The 12,289-nt window shown below is 31.1% G+C and overlaps 2 pseudogenes; one reads left to right on the top strand and one right to left on the bottom strand.

Annotated features, from left to right (window-relative positions):
* The first annotated feature begins 4,442 nt into the window (after positions 1 to 4,442).
* Positions 4,443 to 7,196, top strand: LOC131174094 (LRR receptor-like serine/threonine-protein kinase RGI5; annotated as a pseudogene).
* Positions 7,197 to 8,038: 842 nt separating this feature from the next.
* Positions 8,039 to 12,169, bottom strand: LOC131174093 (3-deoxy-manno-octulosonate cytidylyltransferase, mitochondrial-like; annotated as a pseudogene).
* Positions 12,170 to 12,289: the final 120 nt, after the last annotated feature.

Below are 12,289 nucleotides of genomic sequence, written 5' to 3'. Positions count from 1 at the left end.
TAATTAATAATTTATATAAAAAATAATTTTTATTAATAATTTTTATTTTAAAAATTTAATAATTCCATAAAATATTTTAATTTTATTTTATATAAAATAAAATATATAAAAATTTATAAATATTATTATAAAAATATATATTTTATATTTAATTAAACATTTATATAAATGAGTTTGAGTAACGGATACCCAACATGTAAATCCTAACTCGATCCGAATCCATAACAAGTATTAAATTTTAAATCTTAATCTATCTCAAACCCGATTATACATTACTTAAACTCGTCCTATTAAGATTCAATCGAATCGAATACTCATAAAAATTTAACCTATTGCCATTCCTAGATTCATTTCTCTACTTTCATAGCACCTATCTTTCATTCATAATTTCTCTAATCTCATTTTTCAAATCTATCTCGGTTTAAGTTGACTTATTTAAACCAATCAGAATTCCTTTGTTGGTCAATTGATGAGTATCCATATCCAACAGCTATTCACCCATTCACTCCATGTTGACAACTCAAATAGTAGATCTATTTCTCTACTCTCATAGTACTCATCTTTCATTCCCAATTTCTCGACTCATCTTTCGAATCTATCCTCTAACTTTCTGCAGGCCCACATCGGGGTTCCTGCTCCCTTCTATGGCATACTCACAAGAGTTCCTACATTACATACATACGATGTATACTTGCTAAGTTTTTAACAAGGAAACCCTTGTTTCCTGGAGAAAATGTGGTGCATCGATTAAATTTCATAACTGATTTGCTTGGCATTCCTTCAGTAGAATCCATTGCACGGGTTTGTAGTCTTTTTCTGTCTGTCTATTTTGCTGTTAAAGAAGCTTTTCATGATTGTTAAATGATTGATTCATCTAAAGGAAAAAGCAATCAATTCCTCTGTCAAATAAAAAAGCTGTAAATTTATTTGATATTTAAATTTTTTTGTTATAAATTATAACTTTTGATTATTATATTTGTTCATTTAAATTTTTAATAATTATTATTTTAATGTTTTATTAGCATGAATTTTTAATAGTTAATTAATATAATTTTTAACTATAAATTTTTTTTATATTCTCAATTGGCACCAAAGCAAACCGTATGGCTGGATAGAATTTTAAACTGACCGACTAATTCATTAAGACCAAAGTATTGGATTGGTCAGTTTATAGTGAGTTTAAAATGTTCTCAATTGGTACCAAAGCAAAATGCATGGCTGAAAAGAATTTTAAATTGAACAATGGATTGAGTGTAACTGATAACTAATAGATATTTAAATAGGTGAATTATAATATTTAATGAATTTTAAAACATAAAGCGGATAGTAATGAAAAACTGATATAATATTCATTAGTTACAGTTTGTATTGATTTTGTTTTTAGAGTTATTTTTCATCGACTGATAACTAATTTAATTTTATTTTTTATTTAGATCATATTATTTTTTTTCACGTAATTCAAAAATTAATATTATTAATACTTTTTTTATTTATAATCTTAACATCTTAATTAACATAATCTTATTAAAATATTTTTTTATTAATAACATAAATTATAAAACACTTATTTATTATAAAAAATATATTTTTTACATCTAAAAACTTAAAATTGGCTATAAGTTTTTTAATCAATAATAATAATTACTTTATTATTTTATAATTATAATTTTAAAGTTATTTAATTTTTTTAAAGAATTTAATTATTTTCTTATTTCAATAATAAAATAAGTAATATAATATAATAAATCAATAATTATATATTTATTTCAATAATAAAATAAATGATATAATATATTAAATTGGTAATTATATATTTATTTTGATAATATAATAAATAATATAATATATCAAATTAAAAAATATATATTTAATTTAATAATAAAATAAATAATATAATATAATAAATTTATAAATTTATTTTTATTTCAATAATAATATAAATTATATGACATATGTCATTATTAGTCATTTTACATATTAACAGCAACAGCTAAATATAGTTTTACCAAACACCTAAATATAAATCAGCTATCATCAGCTAATAGCTATTAGTTATCAGCTAAAAGTAACAACTATCAGTTAATAGTTATCAGTTGTATTCAACAGTTAAACTAAACAGACCCTAATTCATTGAGACCAAATATCGGATTGGTCAGTTTATAGTCAGTTTAGAATATAAACCTATAATAACTGATATAAGTTGGATTGGAGGCCAAAAAAAATACACAAACCGACTCATGAACACTCCTAGTACACACTACCAGGCTGAGCCTGCGATTGAGAACTGGACTTAAATTTCAATCCTTTCTGCTTTCATTACTTTTTCTTCTTGGTGGATTCAATCTTTGTTCTAGGTAATTTTTAGTACCAGTTTCTTTCGGTCAGGAAAATAATGCATTAATGCTCCTAGATCTATCCAACAACAGCCTCTCAGGAGCTCTCCCTAGCAGTTTAGGAAATTGTACAGCTCTGAGTCTTCTGAAACTTGCACAAAACAACTTGAACAGTTCAATTCCTGCAGTTCTTGAAAATGCCAAGAGTCAAGCTACTGGGACCTAACTTGCAATCGTTTTGAAGGGTCTTTTCCAAGTTTTGAAAAGCTTCAAAATTTGGTTGTACTGAAAATTGGATACAATAATTTTGTTGGAAAGATTCCCCATTTCATAGGACACCTCAAGAACCTCCGCATTCTGCTCCTGAAATTCAGTTTCTCCAATGAATCAATCCCTCAAAATATAAAAAAGCTAGAGAAGCTTCATAACTAGCATCGATCCCTGACAAACTAGATGGTTTGAAGACATTGATAACTCGACCGACGACGGATGGAGACCTTGGTTATGTCATTTCATCAATGTACACGCTGCTGTATAGCTAAGCATAGCATAGACTAATATACCAATTTAATGTGGTCAGGATATACCACAGTGGAATAGATTTTTCCCAGAATTCTTTGACAGGAAAATTTTTAATTGCATTAATGTTTTATATATTTACATATACATAAACCACAATTTTTTTTCCATTCTAGTTTTTTTTTTTTTTTCTCTCTCTCTCAATTTTCTAAACAAGAGAGGAGCATTATGACACTAAATGTAACATATAGGTTCAAATAAGAAATTTGTAAATATAAATAATTAAAAAGACCATTTTCATATATTTTTGTGATTTATGGATTAGCTTCACATATTATATTAAGATTATTTACTCGGTTTGATTAAATACAGACTATTCATACTAAAACTAAAAAATTTGGGGAAAATAAACACTTTATCATAGCTAAAAGATTATATAAAAAGATTATAAAAATCAATTTAAAGTATTATTCATAACAATAAACTAAAACTAACACTATCTAATAAACTAATGTTATATATATATATATATATATATATATATATATATATATATATATATATATATATATATATATATATATATATATTATTTTTGCTTGAATAATTATATGAAATAAATAAATATAATAATTAAAGTATAAAAAAAATAAAGTGACATTCTTTAATTTTACAAAATAATAATCTAAAAATTTTAAAACCTACAAATGATTATGTTTTTATAATTAATTAATAAGAAATTATCACAATGGAATTATGAAAAGTAGTACACTTAAACTTCTAATTCATTTTGTTTTCGTTTTTAGTTATATTTTTATTATTAATAGTAATTAATACGCATATATTAAGACAAAATTATTAATCAAATTAGATAATGTAGATAATGTATAAATATTCACTTTATACATTTTTGAGCAATAATTTAACAGTAAAAAATTATATAAAAATTTTCAATATCAAATTAAAGTGTTATTCATTGTTTGGTTAATTTTTTTAAATAATAATTAACATTATCTGAATAAATAATTGTGTAGAATTAATAAATATAAATAATTAAAATATAATAAAAAATAATATAACACTTTATAATATTATATAATAATGATTTAAAAAATTTAAATACTCGCACAACGTGCCCGCAAATGACAAGTTAAAAACAAATTCTGAGCTGGTGCAAGCAATTTTATAAATTTTTTGACTGACAGAATTAACCTAAGATGTTTTGAATTCCAGCTGTCTTGTTGAATTGTTAGTCCAACCTACATGGAAAGAAAAGCAAGAAAACTATAATGGCTGACCTGTAGAGAAAGCAACAGATCAGCCTTGGTGAAGTAATCCATAACACTTGTCAGAACTAATTCCCAGACAGCAAGATCCTGCTGAAATTCACAAAGCCACTCAATCACAACTGGTGTAAACCTTCTGTATCCTAAGTCATTTATTTGCCAATGAATAAAAAAAAAGGGTGATTTCAAATGGAAATCTTGATTATATATTTTTGCCAGTTGAGGTTTAAGGATTCAAGCCAACATTTACAATGCCCTTTAAGAGCAAAAAAGAATGCAGCTACTGTCAGGACTTGTCATTTCCATGAAACTCCGTACTGTTGTGCCCTTGTTGTTCCTTCTCGTTGTCTCTAATATTTTAGCTACTACCTCTTGCTATCATAATGAAAGAGCTGCACTTGTAAGTTTTAAATCCTATCTCAAAGACCCATCGAATCGATTGTCTTCTTGGCATGGTCGAAATTGTTGCAGCTGGCATGGAATTTCTTGTTCTGATTCAACTCCATGTTATTGCTGTTGACCTCAGGAATCCTAATCCAACAAGCTTCATGCTTAATCTCAGCTCACAACTGGTTCCCATTTCCAATTCCACATCCACTGCTCTCCAAGGTATCCTCTCTTCTTCTCTTTTCACTCTTGCTCACCTCCGTCATCTTGATCTTAGCTTTAACAACTTCAGCTTTTCAAGAATTCCCCCTGGCATAGCTAACCTTACTCACCTGACTTACTTGAACCTGTCAAATGTTATGTTCATTGACTTCATTACCATCCAATTTACCAACCTTACATCTCTGAGATGTTTGGATCTTTCTTCTTCTTCACCCGTGGAATTTGACTTTTCACATATTTCCTACAATTTACCATCTTCAACCCCGGTGCATCTTCCACCTGAATACAGTTACTACCATGGCAGCCATCTTTCATCATCAAATTTGGATTGGCTACGAGGGCTAGGCAATCTCAGGGTGTTAATACTTACTGGTATTGATCTGTCAGAGGCTCCTAAGTCCTCCCATTGGACTAAGCCTTTATTACAACTCTCAAATCTCAGGTTCCTTCAGTTGTCCAATTGCAAAATCTCAGGCACACTACCTATAGATCAATTTATCAACCTTACTCACCTCTCTGTACTACGACTAGATTCCAATCCTTTTACATCCCAAATCGCAGTTAAACTTGCAAATCTGACCTCAATTTCAGTCTTTGATCTTAGCAGCTCAAACCTTCAAAGAACAATCCCTTACCTTCCACAACTGAGAGAACTATATGTAGGTAACACTGACCTCAGGATTGATCTAAAATCAACGTTCTCAGTCCCATGGGCTCATTTAGAAACTTGAGATATTCGCTCTACGGATGTTATTGGACCCATTCCACCTTCATTTGCTAATATGACTTCATTGGTCAGTTTCATAGCTTGCAGCTGTTCAATTCAGGGCTCCATACCTCCTTCCCTCACAAACCTTTCAAGGTTAGAAGCATTGCACCTTGATGCAAACAACTTAGTAGGACACATTCCACCGACTATATCCAACTTGAAAAGCCTTGGTGTGCTTTCATTGATAGAACATTCTTTAGAAGGATCAATCCCAAATTCAATCTGTAATCTTTCTTCTCTCTGGTTTCTTTCTTTGTTGAGAAACTCTGTTTCCGAAACATTGCCTGAATGCATTGGCCGCCTTTCCAATCTTTGGTACTTGGATGTTAGATTAAACTCTATCAGTGGAACAGTTGAGTCTTTGGCATCCTTCGTCCAAGGCATGACGCCAAGTCTCCTGGGCCTCGGATATAATAATCTAACAGTGAGATTAGACCACAAGCCATTTCCAACAAACTTCCAGCCTAAAATCTTGGACTTGAGTGATTGTAACATAGATGGTCGGATCCCAGACTTCCTATCTAATCTCACCCAACTTACAGAATTATACTTGGCACAGAATGAATTGTCAGGAACAATTCCTCAGTGGCTGTTCAACTTACCACTTCTCAATCACTTGGATCTCTCTTTCAACAAAATACAAGGATATCTCCCACCCTACATTCAGCTAAGCTCATTTTATGGACCCAATACATTGAATTTAGCAAACAATCAGCTTCAGGGACCTATTCCTTCCAAGCTTGAGAATATGGATATCATGGACTTGTCTAACAACAATTTCACAGGGTACATGCCACCACAATTAGGGCTTGGAAGTGCAAGATACTTAAGATTATCAGGCAACAAGCTGTTTGGTCAGATTCCAGACACTTTTTGTCTCAAAAAGAATTCTTTGATGCTCTTGGATTTATCCAACAACAGTCTCTCAGGTGCTCTGCCTAGCAGTCTGGGACATTGCACTTCTCTAGTCTTTATAAACATTGGGCAGAACAACTTCAGTGGTAGCATTCCTGTAGGATTAGAGAAGGCCAAAAATCTCAGTTACCTAGACCTAACAGGGAATCAGTTTAAAGGCCTTTTTCGAGTTTCATTGAAAATCTTGAAAGTTTGGAGGTATTAAAGATGGGAAACAATGCATTTTCTGGAAAGATCCCCCATTTTGTTGGTGACTTCCAGAACCTCCATGTTCTTCTTTTAGAATCTAATTTCTTCAATGGATCAATCCCCGAAGAGATAAACAAGCTGGGGAAGCTGCAAATTATTGACTTTTCAAACAACAAACTCAATGGTTCCATCCCTGAAAGGCTAGATGGTTTGGGGATGTTGAGAAATCGACCCACTGATGGATACCTTCTTGGGTTCGTCATTTCAGTTATGTATGCTTCTGTGGAACTTACCATGGTTTACAAAAGCTTCATCTATCAGTATGATACGGTTCATATCTATGATAGTGGCATAGACCTCTCCTTAAAACGTCTGCTTTACCCCAGAAACAGAGATGATCAGAAGGTGGATTCAGTCATTGCACTTGAAAGGTCCATCAGTATAAAACAAATTGGTGCATATAAAAATCATATATCATCAAGTGCAAGCGCAGCCATTCATAAAAAATATGCAAAATTTTACATACTAGTTCACAATACTCCAACCATCTTAATGCTATTAGACTATATAAAATGATACCCAAAAAAAGAAAAAAAATTAAAGAAAGGAAGGAGGTGGGGGTGTGTTCGAAAAACTAATACCAGCTATTCCACTTTCTCCTGGATTCAATATAGGAAGCAACATGTCATCTGATCCCATTTAAAATCAATGGTCCAGTTTGAATTGGAAGAACTAGGACAAATTCCGCTCTCGCACCAAAGTTTCTATCTTTTCAACATCTTCTGGAGTGTGAACACCATGTGCCTCATGGTCAACCTTTATCACCTGCAAAAACATTTGGGTTGCACATTATAGTATCTGAATATTTCAGCTAGCAAATACCATCAACCTTATCTATGATTTTAGGGAAGGGGGGGGGGGGGGGGTTTGTGTGTTTGGGAATCCAATTTACAAGTTGTCAGTACTGATAGATAACTATAATCCCATGAAGTGAAAATATGTACCTTATCCAAAACAAATTGATCAAACTAACAATGGATAAGTAACAAATCTAGCAATGCAATGGTCTAGAGAAAATTCATTCACTCTTTGCTGTTTCCAAATAGATTGCAATAAACTACAAAAACAAAACTACAGAAAAGATTAATAACAGCCAAAGTTCCAGAGAACCTCTCTCTCTCCATCCTTATCTTCTTAGTAACTCCAGCTGAGCTCCCCCAACTATCCAGCCAACATCTCAAGCCATCAGCATCAGCATTGAGAAAGTCAGAGAGAGAGAGAGAGGACATTCCAAGTTCTCTTCAAAAAGAAATACAAATTTCAATTGTGATAGAAACTACAGCAATGTCAAAAAAATATTATGATAGCAGTTTAGCATAAATCCAGCCAAAGGAAAACAGAGTGGCAGGTGAAATTCACTATGCCTTCATTTTATAACCATTCTCAAGGAATTTAAGCTGCTCCAGATCCTCTTCAAGTTGCAATGGAGTAGGTTGAAGTTCAGGATATATTTTTAGAAACTTTGCATTGTAGCTCTGATCAGAAAATACAGTCAGTAATTCATAAGATAACCAAAAAAAAGAACAAGCAAACACACACAAACTCTCAGAGACTTCTGACCATCAAACGGAGGAAGAAAACAACAATCAGGAATACATGCCGTCTTCATACCTGAATTCCAAGATGAAGCAAATATGGAAACTGTGGGTTGACTTTCCCTCATCTGTATCAAGTTGGCAAATAAATCTATCAAGCAGCCCAATAAATGCGAAAAAACCACAGAAGAGAAAAAAACAGCAAGCAAAACCACCTATTTATCAATATTAGGAAACTCACTTGTTATAAGGAATGAGTCCTCTCGAAAAATAGATAGCCTAACCTAGATTATCCACCACACATTTCACTCTGTTGGGATTGAATGCATCTTCTGGCTTTAAAGATGTTACAGCAGTGCTAAATACTGCATTTGGGGATGTCTGCACCTTATGCAAATTTCAACAACCAGTGAATTAAATAAATGGAAAGCTTCACAATGAGATAAATGTCAATAAATTAGGAACCGGATGTATAGCGATACAAAATGTTCCTTTTCTTCAGTATTATAATTGAATGTAACAGGATAGTTCATGATGTGCAAAAGAGGCATTTGTTCAAATATTAAAATTAAAAAATAAAGGATCAGCTTGAATTTGTTCATATGATGATGTAACAGTCACATTTCATGAGAGGTACATGAGTAGAACAGTGAACAAATTTACCTGCAGTGCTTTAACAATTCCATCTATTATCTCAGGTTCAATGAGAGGCTCATCCCCCTGAATATTGACAACAACATCATATTTATATTCTAGCTTTCCAAGTGCTTCATTGCATCTTTCCGCACCTGTATACTAATACAGATTTTAACAATCAGCAAATCAATACCAAATTAAATCTTACACTTAAAATTGACCAAGTGACCTTACCATTTCGACAAGATTCTGAAGTCATTATCACATCTGCCCCAAATCCTCAACAACATTCAGCAATCTTTTCATCATCCGTTGCCACAACTATATCAATCACAAAATACGAATGAGATGTCACAAACATGAAAGACAAGTATGCACATGCACACACACACACACAAAACAAGGACACACAAAGAGTAATCACTATGCTAAATGAACATATATTATATCAAATATGTGGTCAATATAATAATGCAGCCCTACAACTACAAATGATGCCTTCAACATTTTTCATTGCCCCATCTAAAATCCTACTCCACAGGCCCCAAACCTGCCAACAAGCCCCACCAACCCCACCACCCCCTTCTCACCCCTCTCTAGAAAAAGGAGGTGGTGCAAGGATAAGAAAATTAACTACTAAAATACTTTAAAACAAAAACTTGAGCAAGAACTCCATGTTGAATACTACCACAGGCTACAGCTCATAAAAAGGGAATACTATTCATCTCACAAAGTCTATCATTGATTTTGTTTGCATTACTGCCTTTTTTTTTCATGTTAGTATATCTTTTCTTTTCCCAACGAATGGAGAAATGAAGAACTTCTAGTACTAAGCAAGTTGGATGAACAAGTCCAACCCATAAATGATAATCAACTTTTTTTGTGGGGCTCCCTGAACCAAATTCACAAATTCACACTTCTCTACATGACATCTAGATGCATTGTGATGTAACCTAATATATTGAACATAAGTAGCATTTATGGATTTTTGCTACAATCAATGTATGCAGTTAAATGCATTTCTAAAGATATTGCTCAAACTAAGCAGAAAATCTCAGCATCATTTCCAAATAAAATTAGAAGAATCTCAGGAAATTTAATTTACCTATGTGATCCAATGTAGTTGCCAATTTCGCTCTTTCCCAAGTTCTCTGCAGATCATCAACAAAATGCATCAGAAAACATACATCATAGCCCATTTATTATCTTATCCATGCATGTCACAGGATGATTATGCAATTATACTACTAACACTGTTGGAAACAAAAGAATTTCATAGAATATTATAAATTCATTAGTAATTCTGTACATTAGATGTTTGGAGTATAAAATTTAATTTTATTAAATTAGTTTGTAATCCTATAAATTACATGTTGGAACATAAAATTTACGGAATTAATTTATAATTCCATGTGTTATGTTGGGAAGCTATTAAGAAATTCATTTACAATTTTGACATTGTTAATTTTACGGAATTCATTAACCTGTAACAAAGTACAAATTACATAAAATATTAACGGAATTTTCAAATGAATTGGTACTATTTCTCTGTTTTAACTTCCTCTCCTTGCTAATGCTCTCCATCTTTTCTCTCCGAACATAGAATATTGAAATTCTAGGTCCTAATACAGATATACCAAACAAAAAATCCACTAGCAACTGAGTTTATAGTAGATCTCTCAGCACTTTCCATAGAATTAATTTATGTATAGTAGATTTATCTAAAAATTAAATCAATTACTTATTCATGAGGTTCCAAACAAATTAATGAGATTAATATACCCACAAATAGGAATAAATAATCTAAAAAAAGGAAGTGCACAATCGTCTATGTGTCCAAAATGCACACAGGATTCTTTTACTTCTTGAAGTGAAATCATGGTTCCCACAATGGATCAACTCAATGGATCAACTTAATATATAACCATGTTAGTGAACTTAACCACAGGAAGTGTTGATTCATCCGGATGAGGATCAACAGATCCTCCAAGAGAAAAGATCTATTGACAAACATGCAGGTTCAAAGACCTCGCACAAGGCCCATTGGCAGAATATGAATTTGACAAACGATTATATATATATATATATATATATATATATATATAATGAAGCATTTAATTGCCTTTTTTTTTTGGCTCGAACTCGAGATCAGCCCTGGAGAGACTCCAATACCTCAATGGGTAGCGTTTCACAGCTAATTAACAATTGCCCAACATTGTTTAGCACAACCATTGGACCTCCAAAAAAATGTTAATTGATGATTGCTCATCACTTAACAATCCAAAAAAGCAAAACCCATTCCAGATTTTGCATCCAATCATTCAACTTCAACTTCTAACTAAACAAAAAAACACAAAAGGGAAAATTGATCTCATATCAAAATTTTTATAAAGATTTAAAATGAAATAAGAGAAAATGAAACAAATAAGTACCTGAATCATGGGTTTCCCTAGAATATTAACTAGTGGCTTGCCCTGAAACCGAGACAAAGGGAAACGGGCAGGTATAATGCCTTGTATTTATTAAACAATAATTATATAACTCTTGTGAAAAAATTAATAATCTTTTAAAACAAAAAAAAATATTTTTTTCTTAATAAGGTAATTATGCAAGTTTTTGCATATATTTTGATTTGAGTTTGCTAAATTGATTAAAATTATAATTAAAAAATTGATTTAAAAATTACGTTTTATTAAATACTCTTAATTTAATGATTAAAAAAAAATCTGAATCATTCACCCAAATAGACGTTTAATTATTAGTGTTTAATGGCGAATAATTATTTTTTATATTTCTTTGCCTCCTCCAATGAAACTAGGCAAAGGGGAGGTTCTTTTTTTTTTCCTTGAGCAGATAGGTAATGATTAATTTTAATAAAAGAATTGTATTGATTAATTTTAAAAGTATTTAACTTTATTATTTTATAGAGTTATAAATTTTTCCAAAAATTTAATAGAATAATATCACTTAGTTTAATCTTTTATTGTTAATTATAAAACTCAATTAATTAGTTCTAATTTAGCTATGGTTTTATGGGTCAAGAGGTAACTTGTAATGAGTTATAAACATCTTAATTTATATAATTAAAATACCTATCACCTTCTTTTTCTTCTTTTTTTGGTAAAAATATTGCTTGCATTGCAATATAAACATAGAACAAAACTCCACATCTAAATCACTTATCACCTTCATAGCTAGGGCAAATAACTTGAATAATTTATTTTTATTTAATTTAATTAATTTTAGTGAAATCATATAACAGGTGTGTACACATTCGTATGCATTATTTCTCACAGTTATGTAAGATTTACTCTCCATATTATAAAGAAGATTTTTGCATTCTGAAAAATCTTGCTTGTATGGGTATCTATTAGATATTAAAATCTCAAATATTCTTTCTTCTCCTCAATTTGTTGCTCTTGTTCATGAATTCTCATG

Source organism: Hevea brasiliensis, chromosome 15 (genome assembly GCF_030052815.1).
Source record: "Hevea brasiliensis isolate MT/VB/25A 57/8 chromosome 15, ASM3005281v1, whole genome shotgun sequence".
NCBI lineage: Eukaryota > Viridiplantae > Streptophyta > Magnoliopsida > Malpighiales > Euphorbiaceae > Hevea > Hevea brasiliensis.
Note: the sequence above shows the minus strand (reverse complement) of the source record. Positions and strands in the feature narration are given on the sequence as shown.